Consider the following 17565-nt stretch of genomic DNA (forward strand, 5'->3'; position numbering starts at 1 on the left):
TACTATGGACAATTCCTGATTTCTTTTAAGTATTTATATTTTGCACTGTGCACTTTTTTTATATTCTTATGAATTAGTATTGTCTTTTTTCACTCTGTGTAAAGATTTAGATGATGAATTTTACTATTTGTTACATTTTGCAAATATATGAGTGCTGGCACTACTTAGCATGAATTCCTGCTCCCGTGCTCCTTTTCTCTTTTGTTCCTAAGGTTGATTACATAGAATATTTTTTTTTATCACTTATGTGTTTAATCTTTAATAAAGATTTCTTTGAATCTTTATTATCTTTTGCCATTTTATCGTCTTAAAACCTCAATATACACCTTTGAGGTTGTGTGTGTCATTTGTATGAATAGACGCTTTTTTGCTGTAAGGCTAGTTTCACACTAGCGCTTTTGAGCGCAGCGATGGCCTGCGCACGGCCGCCGCTAAGCCCCGCCCCCTGCCGCGCCTCCGCCGGTAGCTCCGCCTAACGCATACTGCGCACGGCCTGCGCCTCCAGTGATAAAGATAGGGGACGCAGGACGCATGCAGCGTCATGCGGCGATAGGCGGAGCTACCGGCGGAGGCGCGGCAGGGGCGGGGCTTAGCGGCGGCCGTGCGCAGGCCGTCGTTGCGCTCAAAAGCGCTAGTGTGAAACTAGCCTAACAAAGTTTTTTGAGACTGTGCTAATACATGGGCAGCACGGTGGCTCAGTGGTTTGCGCTGCAGCCTTGCCGCGCTGGAGTCCTGGGTTGGAATCCCACCAAGGACAACATCTGCATGGAGTTTGTATGTTCTCCCCGTGTTTGCGTGGGTTTCCTCCGGGTACTCCGGTTTCCTCCCACATTCCAAAGACATACCGATAGGGAATTTAGCTTGTGAGCCCTAATGGGGACAGTGATGACAATGTGTGTAAACTGTAAAGCACTGCGGAATATGTTAGCGCTATATAAAGATTATTATATACATGTCCCTTACCCACGCTCCTTGCGCATTTTATATTATGTTTGCAGCTGAGAGTGGTATTATTATAGAATAGAATCTAATTAATTTGGCTCTGAAATGAGTTTTGGTTCTATGTGGCAGCACCAAGGACTGTAACACAATGAACCCTGTCTAAATGCCTGAAGTGCACTCTCCCTACTCCAGCAGCTAATCCTACAGTCACTGCAGCTAAGAGCAGTCTTATAGAATAGAATCTATTTGAATTAGCCCTGAAAAGATTTGTTGGTTTGAACTTTCTTCTGCAAAGCCGATAACGCTCACTTTTCCTCCTGCAGCTCCTCTCCGTACTCCGTTTCTGGGGTACAGTGCAGTGTGGTGAGCGTCGCATCACTAGGTCTTGACGTGATGCAACCCGCCAAACCCTGGAATGCCAGTACCCAACATGGCTATGACATTACCATGATTGGCAGGCAATCCACGCATGTTTGATGGATGAAAAACAGTCACAAAACAAGCAGGGCGTTGAATCGAGCATGGAGCCCGAATACCCGGATATTCGATCGAGTATGAAGCGTCTCCAACACCATGATGTTCGACCGAGTAACGAGCAGTGCCAAGCACGGTCGCCCACCTCTGATGACCATCTTTATAAGGAGGATCATCTTTATAAATGTGGCCTTTTTTATAAGGAGGACCTTCTTCGTAAGCATGATCATTTTTATAAGGACCTTCGTTATGAAGGTGGTCTTTTTTTTTTTTCAGGAGGATTTCCTTCATACGGATGATCATCTAGATAAGGGTGACCATTTTTATAGGGAGGACCTTCTTTTTGTCAAGCCCAGCTTTATCAGATGCCAATTCAGTAAGAGAAACCATTTCCATAGCAGTGATCATTACTATAATGGAAGCATCTTCCAGGCCTTTCTTCTACTGTCGCCTCTAGGATGTGCTCATCATATCTGTGGTTCCTAAATTCCACTTTAAAGTGCCCCTCGTTTACGTTGTGTGGGAACACGCGGGTTCCTGTCTCTTACCAGATGTCATTGTGTTTATTGGCATGTAATAGCCGCGGATTGGACTGGATGAAGTATTTACAATTTGTGTATAATGGTCCATACGTGGCTCCGCATACCTCGCCGTCTTCTAAGGGATGGGAGAAATCACGTTGTCAGCAGCAACATAAATCACGTTAATTACGTGTCCTTGTGATGAAAGGTGAATGTCAAGTGTGGCCATGTTTATTTACGACGCTCGAAGTAACCCTCTATCTCATAGCCGATGTCCGATGTAATGGGCTAGCCTGCGGCAAGGAGCAGAGCCGATATTGTCCTGCACAAGTGGCATTGCTGGGGATAGGGACCTACAAAATACACCAGCAATATCTGCCGAAAGTGGTGACAATAATTGCGAGTGCTCTTCTTTTTCGCTGTTTTGGCATAGAATCCTAGAATGGTAGAGTTGGAAGGGACCTCCGGGGTCATCGTGTCCAACACCCCTGCTCAATGCAGGATTCACTAGCCCATCCCAGTCAGATGTCTGTCCAGCCTCTGTTTGAAGACTTCCATTGAAGGAGAGCTCACCACTTCTCATGGCAGCCTGTTCCACTCATTGATCACCCTCACTGTGTAAATGTTTTTTCTAGTATCTAATCTGCATCTTCTCCTTTAGGTTCTTAAGTTACACAGATTAGAGGTTACAGATACATCTTCTGATCTTTTCCCGTTGCTGGATCAAGGGTGTGAAGCCGTAGAACCATTTTTTAGAACCTACAAAAATGGCACAGAGCTATGTAAAATCAAAAACCCTACTTGGTATAGTTATATTACAAAAAAAATTATATATATATAGACAAAAAACCTCCTAGTGTGAACACGTGCAAGCTGAAAAAACTGAACAATATAGACAAGAATACAGCAGCACATGTACATGAATCTAGGCCATGTGAAAACACAGAAACACATTAAAACCATTCAATTTAGATAATAATCCTCAAAAATATTTTTTTCAAAAAAATGTTTTTAAACTTACAGTAAGATGAAAAATGAAGGTTCTTAGTGCACAAATTGACCAATTCATGTAAGCCCATCAACCACGGCAAGGTGACCTCCCCCTGATGGGTCCCTGCTCTACTGTACATAAGCCACTCCTGGGCCACCAGCCTTTTTTTTTAGACATATGAAAACCTCCAAAAATGCTGAGTTTAAAAAAAGGGTGTCACAAAAACATTAATTTGATCAGTAACATCAATTCATACTGATATACCGAAAGTTTAGAAAAGTTGAAAAATAATTTTGTTTCAATTTAAAGTCGTGGTACTAGGTAAGTAAATAATTAGTTATCAGAATGTGATAGTCATGGAAAAACGACCCGGGTGTGGAAATGTGGATCACAGTATTTAGTATACCACTGAATGAGATCTATACGACCCTACACTATAAGGGCATAGTGCATGAAATAAATATAGTAAAAAAAAAAGTAAATACGCTCATCATGACAAAGTGCACATTACAAGGCAGTAGGAAGTTGATCCATAGGCAGCATAATAAATTACACCATAATAGAAGAGTAATATTTACCAAAAACCACCATCTCACAGCTTTCTGTGTCTGACGCGTGTTTCGCCGTTGCTTCATCAGGGGACACGCATCATAGAAAAGGTGTTTTCACCACAAGGTGTTTTTCACGCATCATCATTAAAAGTTGTTTATAAATAGTGTTGAGTAATTCAATTATGATATTTATTGATTAACATATCTGGTCCTGTGCAAAACATGTCATTGAAGGACCTGAGATCCGTTGTTAAGTCAAAGAGTCACCCCAGACTCATAGAAATGTATTGACTCTGCGCACTCCGCTTCTTGTCTCTGAGCCTCTGTCTCCTTGTTTCCCACTGATTTCAATGTAGCTCCTGATACACTGCAGCCTGGGAATGAAAAAACAGATGGGACATTTGCTATTGAAACCTTAGAAAACTGGAGATGCTTCCCCACGGGAAAAAAAAGCCTCAGGCGACATCCCAACTATCGCTAATAATGAGATTTCAATTCGTTGGGTTCCCTTATAGCCTTTGGGCAAATTATCTCTATGCCGTTCTTTAATGCCTAGAAAAAGGGGGGAGACAACAAGCGCAATAGGGTCTTATGTGGTGGAGAAATTGTTTTAGGTGGGAGATATAGGAATTGCTCACCTTTTTGGGGTTGTATAACCCTCAGGTGTGCAGATCCCTCCTTATGGAGCAACCGGTAGGAGAAAAGGAGTAATAGTCTAGCTGCTGTATTAAAGAAGTCCAGAGGACGAGATAGGAATTGGACCATGCGGTTTATTCTCAACGCGTTTCGCAGTTTAAATCAACTCCGTCAGGGGAACCATCATTTCTTCAGTTTCTAAGATTGGACAACTCTTTCTTGTACCAACCTGACCACCGTAGTTTCAGCCATTCATTTTCTGGCCTTGCGCCCGCTACTGGAGGAATGAGGTATTACAAGGCTCCATTTCAAATGAATGGCAGGCAATGTAATGTAACGCATCACTACTTGTTTTTCTGGCTGCTATTAAAGGTTTCTGAGCAAACATCCCCCCACCGCCCAAAAATGTCCATATGGGGGGGGGTCTCAGAACTTGAAAACCCACCAATCATAAAGTGATGGCACTTTTATACCACCTTATAGGATGGGAAGACCCCATGAAAATATTGTATTTTTGTGTTTGTATTTTAGTTCTTGCACACGTTCAGCCCCGACTGTATATATGCACATTTAAACTCTGTAAAAAGGCACAGAGATCTCAGACTTTTTACTACTGCATCGATGATAAGCTATACAGAACAACGCGGGATGCGTAGATTACACCTGTATTCCATTGCTTTCTTCTGTTACAGTTTGCACAATGACCACTGGATGGCGCCTGCGCTTTACAGAAAACCATTTTTATACATCAGCAGTGAATAAAGTTTACGGGACAAAATACAGTTTCCTAGGCTAAGATTTGCAATTAATCTGTAAAAATCGGACGCTATATGGATGATCTGATTTTTTTTTTTTTTTTGGGGGGGGGGGGGGCCGCCATTGACTTGAATAAGTGAGTCGCAATCAAAATAAGGAAGGGACTAGTGCAGGCTTCGATTCGGTCCAGGTGAAAAAAAAAATGTCATCCAAGTGAGCTAATACATTTTAACAAATTGTCAGTTATGTGAGCAGAGCATCGTCAAAAAAGCCAATCTATTTAAAGTGCCACTTCTCTTTTAAACCCCATGTCATTCATTTTGTGCCTTTTAGTTTCTTAATAGATCTTCATAGGAGTAAAAGCTCAATTCTCTGATTAAGAGTTCCAAATCAACTACAAGGGTAACATAATAAAATTTACACTACTTGCAGCCACCACTAGGGGGGAGCAGAAGAGCTTACTGCATACTGCTTTATCAGTAGCGTAAGCTCACAAGCTCCCTCCAGTGGTGACTACAAGCAGCCAGAATGTTGAATTTTGATGCAGGGGATTTGGTGTTCTGGACATTCACCTTAATGAACTGTTACCATTCCGAACTAGGTTATCCTTTTTGCGTTATATTTAATGAAATGTTCAGATTTTAAGGATTTTTTTAGTGCACATTATACCGTCTCAGCCAAGCAGAAGCTTGTACTTTAGCTGCAGTTTCTTATATAATAGTAGCAATTTCTCGGTTTTGGTCCTGGATAGATTTTATTATTTATTCATCCTTTGAACCCTCCGTGCAGGACACCACATCTGTGCTGTTTGACTCTCGCCTTTGATGATAAATGGAAGGAGTTAATCACAGGTCTCATTGGCTACAAATGATCCCTTCCTACCTCATGCTGATAGAAGCGGCCACCACATGACAGCAAAAGGTAATAGCTGCTGCGTTTATGAGTTCCTGTAAATGGCGGCGATGACTACAGGATCAATGGGTATGGAGACATCGCGTCTGACGCGCCTGCACATAACATGACTGCATGATTAACCTAGGACTGAGCATGCATGGTGCCAACCCAGGGTGCAAAGTAATGGTGGCACACAGTGCCAGGATAACACCACCATACAATGTACAAAATAATGCCGCCACTTTGCCCAAATAATACAGCTATATAGTGCCATAGAAATAATGCGATATAGAGCCCCACTAATACCACCATACAATGTACAAAATAATGCCCAAATAATACAGCTACTGTATATAGTGCCATAGAAATAATGCCATATAGAGCCCCAATGATACCACCATACAATGTACAAAATAATGCCGCCACTGTGCCCAAATAATACAGCTATATAGTGCCATAGAAATAATGCGATATAGAACTCAACTAATATCACCATACAGTGTACAAAATAATGCCCAAATAATACAGCTACTGTATATAGTGCCATAGAAATAATGGCATATAGAGCCCCAATGATACCACCATACATTGTACAAAATAATGCCACCACCATGCCCAAATAATACAACTACTGTATATAGTGCCATAGAAATAATGGCATATAGAGCCCCACTAATACCACCATACAATGTACAAAATAATGCCACCACCATGTCCAAATAATACAGCTACTGTATATAGTGCCATAGAAATAATGGCATATAGAGCCCCAATGATACCACCATACATTGTACAAAATAATGCCACCACCATGCCCAAATAATACAGCTATATGGTGCCATTGAAATAATGCCATAAAGAGCCCCAATGATACCACCATACAATGTACAAAATAATGCCGCCACCGTGCCCAAATAATACAGCTATATGGTGCCATAGAAATAATGCCATATAGAGCCCCACTAATACCACCATACAATGTACAAAATAATGCCACCACCATGCCCAAATAATACAGCTACTGTATATAGTGCCATAGAAATAATGGCATATAGAGCCCCAATGATACCACCATACATTGTACAAAATAATGCCACCACCATGCCCAAATAATACAACTACTGTATATAGTGCCATAGAAATAATGCCATATAGAGCCCCACTAATACCACCATACAATGTACAAAATAATGCCACCACCATGCCCAAATAATACAGCTACTGTATATAGTGCCATAGAAATAATGCCATATAGAGCCCCACTAATACCACCATACAATGTACAAAATAATGCCACCACCATGCCCAAATAATACAACTACTGTATATAGTGCCATAGAAATAATGCCATGTAGAGCCCCACTAATACCACCATACAATGTACAAAATAATGCCACCACCATGCCCAAATAATACAGCTACTGTATATAGTGCCATAGAAATAATGCCATATAGAGCCCCACTAATACCACCATACAATGTACAAAATAATGCCACCACCATGCCCAAATAATACAGCTACTGTATATAGTGCCATAGAAATAATGCCATGTAGAGCCCCACTAATACCACCATACAATGTACAAAATAATGCCACCACCATGCCCAAATAATACAACTACTGTATATAGTGCCATAGAAATAATGCCATATAGAGCCCCACTAATACCACCATACAATGTACAAAATAATGCCACCACCATGCCCAAATAATACAACTACTGTATATAGTGCCATAGAAATAATGCCATATAGAGCCCCACTAATACCACCATACAATGTACAAAATAATGCCACCACCATGCCCAAATAATACAACTACTGTATATAGTGCCATAGAAATAATACCATATAGAGCCCCAATAATACCACCCTACAATGTACAAAATAATGCCGCCACCGTGCCCAAATAATACAGCTATATGGTGCCATAGAAATAATGCCATAAAGAGCCCCAATAATACCACCATACAATGTACAAAATAATGCCACCACCATGCCCAAATAATACAGCTACTGTATATAGTGCCATAGAAATAATGGCATATAGAGCCCCAATGATACCACCATACAATGTACAAAATAATGCCACCACCATGTCCAAATAATACAACTACTGTATATAGTGCCATAGAAATAATGGCATATAGAGCCCCAATGATACCACCATACAATGTACAAAATAATGCCACCACCATGCCCAAATAATACAGCTATATGGTGCCATAGAAATAATGCCATAAAGAGCCCCAATGATACCACCATACAATGTACAAAATAATGCCACCACCATGCCCAAATAATAGAGCTACTGTATATAGTGCCATAGAAATAATGCCATATAGAGCCCCACTAATACCACCATACAATGTAAAAAATAATGGCAACACAATACACAAATAATAGAGCTGTATAATGCCACACTAATACTTCCATATCAAATCCTAATTATACCCACCATACACAGAACATACCACTGCAATACCCAAATATCAGAGCTATAAATTGCCTCGAAAATATTACACCATGGAGTCCAAAAAATAGCACCATACAGTGAACAAAAACACCACCACAATACTCAAATAATAGCTGTCCAGTGCCTCAATAATACTGACATGTAATACCACAATACAATGCACAAAATAATACCACCACAATACCCAAGTAATAGAGCCATATAGTGCCATGGTAATACTGACATATATTGTAGTGCCTTAATAATACCACCATACAATGCATAAATTATTGCTGCCTCAATATAGAGTTCTAAAATAGAGCTATATAGTGCCTCAATAATACTGCCATATAGAGTTCTAATAATGCCACCAAACAATGCACAGAATAATGCCACCACAGTATAGTTATATAATAGAGCTTTTTAGTGCTTCAATAATACCGCCATATAGAGTTCTAATAATACCACCAAACAATGCACAGAATAATGCCACCACAATACCCAAGTAATAGAGCCATGTACAGTAGTGCCTTGGTAATACTGACACATAGTACCCTAATAATGCCACCATACAATGCACAGAACCCTGCAACCGCATTATACAGAGTTATGTAATAGAGCTATACACTGCACCAATAATACTGCCATAGAGTGATAATAAATGAAGGTACATCCCTTAGCTGTGGAGGATCCGACTCATCCATGGATTACCTAAACAACTCATTGATTTAACTGATTTATGTGCAATGCCTAATCTTTCCTGCGGGGGCACTGCAGGGAGACTGAACACTGTTTGTGGGTTACAGATTACGGTTGATTGCTGGATCACAATACTCTGTAATTTTTTGTAGTTGGAGGACCCGGCTAACAAAAACGGCTTATCCAAAGAAGACAACCCCTTTAAGAGCAGATAGCACTTCTTTCCCCAAGCATACTATGCAGCTGTATTGTTGTATATAACAGACTCAGCTCTGCTACTTCTGTATCTGTGCACTAGATTCCAATAAAGCGGACCTGTCATTTGCCAATATATTTTTACCTGGTGTGAACGCCACTGTTCTCCTGAATCTGGCGATGTTTCTCTTTTGTTTCTGCGTCTCTTTGTTCCTGAGATACGGCCTTCTCTTCCCTGTGTATAAATCTAGGCTTTTAAGACAACTGGGCGTGGTCATCAGCCGTTATCTGTGGGCGTCGACTTGAGGACGACGCCCTTTTGGCTAACAAGAATAGATTTTTATACACGGAATAAGTGGCCGTATCTCAGGAACGGAGAGGCGCAGGAACAAAATAAAAACATCGCCGGATTCAGGAGACCAGCGGCGTTCACATCAGGGAAATAATAAAAAATATGTATTAATAACACGTAATATGTACTTTTTAAAGTTTTTTTTTTTTAACATCTGCCATCAATCTCCAATCATATGGCCTGCCCAGAATGGTGTTCCAGAAGTGCTAGAAGAGCTCAGTGCTCCCCTCCAGGCTGCCCATAAATATTTAGGGTGGGGGGGTCAGTGGTATAGTCTCCAAAAAGAAGAGACAAAGAGGCTTAAAGTGATTTCATAAATATACACAATTCATCTAATGTCTTATTATGTGTATTTTTTCCTATTTTGTGCCATAATTTCCTCTTATTTTGCTCTGGATTCCCACATGCACCTGTGCACTGGTGAGGGGGGAGGACAGTGAGGGTCCTGGCATTATTCAGAGCTGGGGGGGGATAGTGGAGGGAGGGGCGGCCCCAGATGTGAGTGTCAGGGATTAGCTGCTCGCTCCCTCCATCCACCTTCTATTCTATAATTGCCGTCTTCCCTCGTCTCCAGTTCTCTATCTGATCCAGTGCAGAGCAGCTGCCGGGGAAGGACCCTCACACCTCACCCTGAGGGGCCCAGGACAACCTCTGGAGGAGCTGGAACCTTTCTGTGACTTTCTGGAGGACATTACCAATCCACAGCTAACAATCACTAATGAAGGTACAGGTAAGACATCTGCTGGAGTGACCGTGTGTGATGTCGTGTAATATCTGTGGCTTTACATAGGACTGCTGGCAATATTATCGTGACTTAGTAATCGTAGTGTGCAAAGAATGCAGAAAACAAAACAATGCAGCACTGCTATATCTGTATATCACCATCATATCAGACAGATAGAGAATAGATAGATAATAGATACATTGTGTTCGGAAAGTATTCAGACCCCTTTACATTTTTCTCTCTTTGTTTCATTGCAGCCATTTGGTAAATTCAAAAAAGTTCATTTTTTCCTCATTACTGTACACTCTGCACCCCATCTAGACTGAAAAAACAGAAATGTAGAAATTTTTGCAAATTTATTAAAAAAGAAAAACTGAAATATCACATGGTCATAAGTATTCAGACCCTTTGCTCAGTGTTGAGGAGAAGCACCTTTTTGAGCTAGTACAGCCATGACTCTTCTTGGGAATGATGCAATACGTTTTTCACCCCTGGATTTGGGGATCCTCTGCCATTCTTCCTTGCAGATCCTCTCCGGTTCCATCAGGTTGGATGGTGAACGTTGGTGGACAGCCATTTTCAGGTCTCTCCAGAGATGCTCAATTGGGTGAAGGTCAGGGCTCTGGCTGGGCCAGTCAAGAATGGTCACAGAGTTGTTCTGAAGCCACTCCTTTGTTATTTTAGCCGTGTGGTTAGGGTCATTGTCTTGTTGGAAGGTGGACCTTCGGCCAAGTCTGAGGTCCAGAGCACTCTGGAAGTGGTTTTCATCCAGGATATCTCTGTACTTGGCCGCATTCATGTTTCCTTCAATGGCAACCAGTCGTCCTGTCCCTGCAGCTGAAAAACACCCCCATAGCATGATGCTGCCACCACCATGTTTCACTGTTGGGATTGTATTGGGCAGGTGATGAGCAGTGCCTGGTTTTATCCACACATACCACTTAGAATTATTACCAAAAGTTCTATCTTGTCTCATCAGACCAGAGAGTCTTATTTCTCATAGTCTGGGAGTCCTTCATGTGTTTTTAGCAAACTCTATGCAGGCTTTCATGTCTTGCACTGAGGAGGGGCTTCTGTTGGGCCTCTCTGCCATAAAGGCCCGACTGGTGGAGGGCTGCAGTGATAGTTGACTTTGTGGAACTTTCTCTCATCTCTCTACTGCATCTGTGGAGCTCAGCCACAACAATCTTTGGGTTCTTCTTTACCTCTCTCACCAAGGCTCTTCACCCACGATTGCTCAGTTTGGCTGGACGTCCAGGTCTAGGAAGACATCTGGTAGTCCCAAATTTCTTCTGTTTAAGGATTATGGAGGCCACTGTGCTCTTTGGAACATTGAGTACTGCAGATATTCTTTTGTAACCTTGGCCAGATCTGTCCCTTGCCACAACTCTGTCTCTGAGCTCCTTGGCCAGTTCCTTTGACCTCATGATTCTCATTTGGTCTGACATGCACTGTGAGCTGTGAGATCTTATATAGACAGGTGTGCGCCTTTACAAATCAAGTCCTATCAGTGTAATTAAACACAGCTGGACTCCAATGAAGGAGTAGAGCCATCTCAAGGGGGATCACAAGGAAATGGACAGCATGTGACTTATATATGAGCATGTGAGCAAAGGGTCTGAATACTTACATGTGATATTTCAGTTTTTCTTTTTTAATAAACTTGCAAAAAATTCTACATTTCTGTTTTTTTTTCAGTCAAGATGGGGTGCAGAGTGTACATTAATGAGAAAAAATGACCTTTTTTGAATTTATGAAACGGCTGCAATGAAACAAAGAGTGAAAATTTTAAAGGGGTCTGAATACTTTCCGTACTCACTGTATATAGATAGATAATAGATAGATATTAGCTAGTGCTTCATTGCTGCCCGGTGTCAGTGAATGAGGCGGGCTCTAGCTCCCTGCACGGCCCGGAGATCCGGTACACCCTCACCCTCACTCGGGCTCTCAGACGTTGGCCGCCACCGATCATCGTTCCCCTTTCATCTACAATCATTTATTATTATTTGTGTATGATTTTCCAGCTTTGTGTCGTCTCTCGTCTGTCCCTGATCTGCTGACAGTGATTGACTCTTGATTTATCCACACCGTCAGCAGGAACCTTGCTCCTCGTAATGGCTACCACTGGCCTATGACACCCTCAGCTCTGAGCTGAGCGCAGAGTGTGACGGTCTTGTGTCGCTCTCACGCAGAGCTTGTGTCTTCCTCCGCCGGTCGGTAGGAGACTCTTATGGACTTTGCATTTCTTGGACTTTGTGACAGATGGTTTATTACTGACTTTTCCATTATCAGGAGGGTCAGCGTTTGTCTGGGGGGCCGGCTTGGTGCAGGCGGACTTCTCCGTCATTGTGCAGATAGTGTAGTTGTCTTACCTGTTGCCCTATGGAAAGTCAGAAAGCACGTTGTAAAGCTTCGGTGGATTAGACCAAATGACACACTCAGCTCTGCTTCATTGTGCGCCCCTCCATGGGATTTACTGTGCTTAGTGACAGATCAGTGGAGTGTTACTGCTCCAGATTCCTCAATTACGCTCTTTGCACTGGTTGGGCTCTTAGTCTTATCTTACATGGCGGTAATGCAGAATGGACAGATTTCTATATCGGCTCCGATCTTGGAGGAGAGTAATAATATTCCCAGCTCCATCAGGTCCTAATATCTGCTGCTCTGGGTGACACAGGTTTATTGCTCGACCTGAAGAAAAAGAGATGAGTGTTTCCTTAAGAATTCCACTGAGAAAGGTGTTTTGGCCTCAAGCTACAAATCTGAGAATCTACTCATCAGTAAGTGTCGCTGATGAATGCGTGGAAGCTCCTCCGCCCTGCGCTCATCTCCTGCGCCTGACACATCACTCTGTAGGTATCAGCACATGGATTACAGCACCGGAGTCTCGAGAAGCTTGTCAGGACACAGTCACCAGTAATGTATGTACACAGTGACTGCACCAGCAGAATAGTGAGTGCAGCTCTGGGGTATAATACAGGATGTAACTCAGGATCAGTAATGTAATATATGTACACAGTGACTGCACCAGCAGAATAGGAAGTGCAGCTCTGGAGTATAATACAGGATGTAACTCAGGATCACTAATGTATGTACACAGTGACTGCACCAGCAGAATAGGAAGTGCAGCTCTGGAGTATAATACAGGATGTAACTCAGGGTCAGTAATGTGATGTATGTACACAGTGACTGCACCAGCAGAATAGGAAGTGCAGCTCTGGAGTATAATACAGGATGTAACTCAGGATCAGTACTGTAATGTATGTACACAGTGACTGCACCAGCAGAGTAGCGAGTGCAGCGCTGGAGTATAATACAGGATGTAACTCAGGATCAGTAATGTAATGTATGTACACAGTGACTGCATCAGCAGAATAGTGAGTGCAGCGCTGGAGTATAATACAGGATGTAACTCAGGATCAGTAATGTAATGTATGTACACAGTGACTGCACCAGCAGAGTAGCGAGTGCAGCGCTGGAGTATAATACAGGATGTAACTCAGGATCAGTAATGTAATGTATGTACACAGTGACTACACCAGCAGAATAGTGAGTGCAGCGCTGGAGTATAATACAGGATGTAACTCAGGATCAGTAATGTAATGTATGTACACAGTGACTACACCAGCAGAATAGTGAGTGCAGCTCTGGAGTATAATACAGGATGTAACTCAGGATCAGTAATGTAATGTATGTACACAGTGACTGCACCAGCAGAATAGTGAGTGCAGCTCTGGGGTATAATACAGGATGTAACTCAGGATCAGTAATGTAATGTATGTACACAGTGACTGCACCAGCAGAATAGTGAGTGCAGCACTGGAGTATAATACAGGATGTAACTCAGGATCAGTAATGTAATGTATGTACACAGTGACTACACCAGCAGAATAGTGAGTGCAGCTCTGGGGTATAATACAGGATGTAACTCAGGATCAGTAATGTAATGTATATACACAGTGACTGCACCAGCAGAATAGTGAGTGCAGCTCTGGGGTATAATACAGGATGTAACTCAGGATCAGTAATGTAATGTATGTACACAGTGACTGCACCAGCAGAATAGTGAGTGCAGCTCTGGGGTATAATACAGGATGTAACTCAGGATCAGTAATGTAATGTATGTACACAGCGACTGCACCAGCAGAATAGTGAGTGCAGCTCTGGAGTATAATACAGGATGTAACTCAGGATCAGTAATTTAATGTATGTACACAGTGACTGCACCAGCAGAATAGTGAGTGCAGCTCTGGAGTATAATACAGGATGTAACTCAGGATCAGTAATGTAATGTATGTATGGGTCGCCCTCCCAGGGCTGTGGGGTACTCGGTGCCGGGCCGATGTCAGCGGGATGTGTCACAGCAGCAGGGACCCGGTCCGTGGCCCTGGGCGCCCAATTAACAGGGGAAGTTGAATGGTGGAATGTAGTTAATGGAATAGTTCGTGACGCCACCTGTGGTGCTTAGCAAGTGAGATGTTAGGCCGATGCTGCATGCAGATCCTCTGGGACTGGTGGTGTGTTGCAGCCAAGATGGTGAAGCTCCCCACAGGTGAAGCTATAGCCCCAGGGCAGTGTAGATGTAGGGGTAGAGGAGAGGCACAAGCGGTGTAGTAGCTGGTACCTAGATGTAGCGGTGCTGGGTGTGTTGGCGCAAGAGTGAGTGGAGGACACCAGGGCTTGTAGTTCCAAAGCTTTACTCACAGTCTGTAGTACACACAGGTGCCTGCCTCCGTACTGTGTCTCTGGGTCAGAGGCTCAATCAACCTCCAGGCCAGATGGAATGCTCCCTTCCAACGCTCCGCCAACATGTGCCTTTCTGAACATCTCCCTCTTATAGCGCCTTTGAATGAAGTACTCTCAGTACTGAGTTACACTGGAGTTCCTCCTGTCAGATGTTCTTATGAACTCTACTTGAACGGCAGACAGCTGTAGCCTGCTTCGGGGACTCCTTACTCCTGAGTCCTGGCTCACTATCAATGTTGCTGTTGTGCCCCAAGTCTTAGTGCATTTACAGCCCACTACTCCACCGGTGTCTGCTGCAGAACCATTAGTGTCCATACAACCTCGGGGACCGGGCCCCGGCCTTGCGCTTAGAACTTCTAGGCAGGGTTCTCCTCTAACCCACGTCCTCTGTTCTCTTTTACTCCTTCGTTCCGTACTAATCTGTCCTTCTCATGGAAGATCAGGTTTCAGTTCAATGTCTTTCTCCTTCTTTCCTTTCCCGTGCCAGCAGACCCAGGTCACTGAGGTCTGCTGCAGCACCTCCTTCCTCCATCCCTCTCTCAGGGATCTTCTTTCCTCACTCCTCTCTGAGTGACTCTCCGACTGACTGAGCGCTCATCCTAAGGCCTGTTTCACACTTCCGTTTTTGACCATCAGTCAAAATCCGCCAGTTTTTTAAAAAAACGGATCCGCCATTTTTTTTTTTGCAGATCCGTTTTTTCCCCCATTGACTTGCATTACCGGCGGATCTTGACAGATGGCCATCCGTTTGATCCATTTTTTTGCGGATCCGCCAAATTTTTGGCGTCCGCCGACATGCCTGGACGGACCTTGCAACGTTTTTTTTGCTGCAGGATCCGCATTTTACAGTGCGCATGTCCGGAGGAAGGAATTCAGCCGGAATTTTAACCCTGAAATCCTTTCTGGCGGATGGAAAAAATTCTCTCTCTCTCTCTCCTGTGTTGTGTGGGGTGCAGGTGTTGGAGCGTGGTCAGGAGCCTCCAACTTACCTGGATGGTGGGGTACCACACCTCAGGAGGAGGTGCAGTACCTCTGTGGTGACCGAGCCTCAGGGGCGCCACATGTACACTGTGACTGCACCAGCAGAATAGTGAATGCAGCTCTGGAGTATAATGCAGGATGTAACTCAGGATCAGTAATGTAATGTATGTACACAGTGACTGCACCAGCAGAATAGTGAGTGCAGCTCTGGAGTAGAATGCAGGATGTAACTCAGGATCAGTAATGTAATGTATGTACACTGTGACTGCACCAACCGAATAGTGATTGCAGCTCTGGAGTATAATACAGGATGTAACTCAGGATCAGTAATGTAATGTATGGACACAGTGACTGCACCAGCAGAATAGTGAGTGCAGCTCTGGGGTATAATACAGGATGCAACTCAGTATCAGTAATGTAATGTATGTACACTGTGACTGCACCAGCAGAATAGTGAGTGCAGCTCTGGAGTATAATGCAGGATGTAACTCAGGATCAGTACAGGATAAGTAATGTAATGTATGTACACAGTGACTGCACCAGCAGAATAGTGAGTGCAGCTCTGGAGTACTTTATAATGCAGGATGTAACTCAGGATCAGTAATGTAATGTATGTACACTGTGACTGCACCAGCAGAATAGTGAGTGCAGCTCTGGAGTATAATACAGAATGTAGCTCAGGATCAGTAATGTAATATATGTACACAGTGACTGCACCAGCAGAAGAGTGAGTGCAGCTTTGGAGTATAATACAGGATGTAACTCAGGATCAGTAAGTGGGAAGTAGTAGAGCTGAGCTTGTGGGATGTAGTAGAGGTTAGCTTGTGGGATGTAGCAGAGCTGAGGTTGTGGGATGTAGCAGAGCTGAGCTTGCAGGATGTAGTAGAACTGAGCTTGTGGGATGTAGAGTTGAGGTTGTGGGATGTAGTAGAACTAAGCTTGTGGGATGTAGTAGAGCTGAGCTTGTGGGATGTAATAGAGCTGAGCTTGTGAGATGTAGTAGAGCTGAGCTTGTGGGATGTAGTAGAACTGAGCTTGTGGGATGTAGTAGAGCTGAGGTTGTGAGATGTAGCAGAGCTGAGGTTGTGGGATTTAGTAGAGCTGAGCTTGTGGGATGTAGTAGAGCTGAGCTTGTGGGATGTAGCAGAACGGAGCTTGTGGGATAAAGCAGAGTTGAGCTTGTGGGATGTAATAGAGCTGAGCTTGTGGGATTTACTAGATCTGAGCTTGTGAGATGTAGTAGAACTGAGCTTGTGGGATGTAGTAGAGCTGAGCTTGTGGGATGTAGTAGAGCTGAGCTTATCAGATGTACAGAGCTGAGCTTGTGGGATGTAGTAGAGCTGAGCTTGTAGGATGCAGTAGAACTGAGCTTGTGGGATGTAGTAGAGCTGGGTATGTGGGATGTAGCAGAGCTGAGCTTGTGGGATGCAGTAGAGTTGAGCTTGTGGGATGTAGCAGAGCTGAGCTTGTGGGATGTAGTAGAGCTGAGCTTATCAGATGTAGCAGAGCTGGAAAGACTAGAAGCAATGGGATGAAACTGAATGGGAGGAGACACAGATTAGATATTAAAAAAAACTTTTTGACAGTTAGAGTGATCAATGAGTGGAACAAGCTGCCACGAGAAGTGGTGAGTTCTCCTTCAATGGAA

At 43.3% G+C, this 17565-nt stretch overlaps 1 protein-coding gene across 3 annotated transcripts in view; it reads left to right on the plus strand.

The window, feature by feature from the left end:
* The first annotated feature begins 10011 nt into the window (after positions 1-10011).
* Positions 10012-17565, plus strand: part of COL14A1 (collagen type XIV alpha 1 chain) — a 166334-nt gene continuing 158780 nt past the window's right edge. For 2 of the 3 annotated variants that reach the window (XM_073590265.1, XM_073590268.1), the window contains exon 1: positions 10012-10196. The gene's annotated coding sequence lies outside the window, so the exon portion shown is untranslated. The remainder of the gene's footprint in view (positions 10197-17565) is intronic. The other variant, XM_073590266.1, reaches the window with a different exon arrangement.

Source organism: Dendrobates tinctorius, unplaced genomic scaffold (assembly GCF_039654945.1).
Source record: "Dendrobates tinctorius isolate UK_male_01 unplaced genomic scaffold, ASM3965494v1 ptg000116l, whole genome shotgun sequence".
In the NCBI taxonomy this organism is placed as follows: domain Eukaryota; kingdom Metazoa; phylum Chordata; class Amphibia; order Anura; family Dendrobatidae; genus Dendrobates; species Dendrobates tinctorius.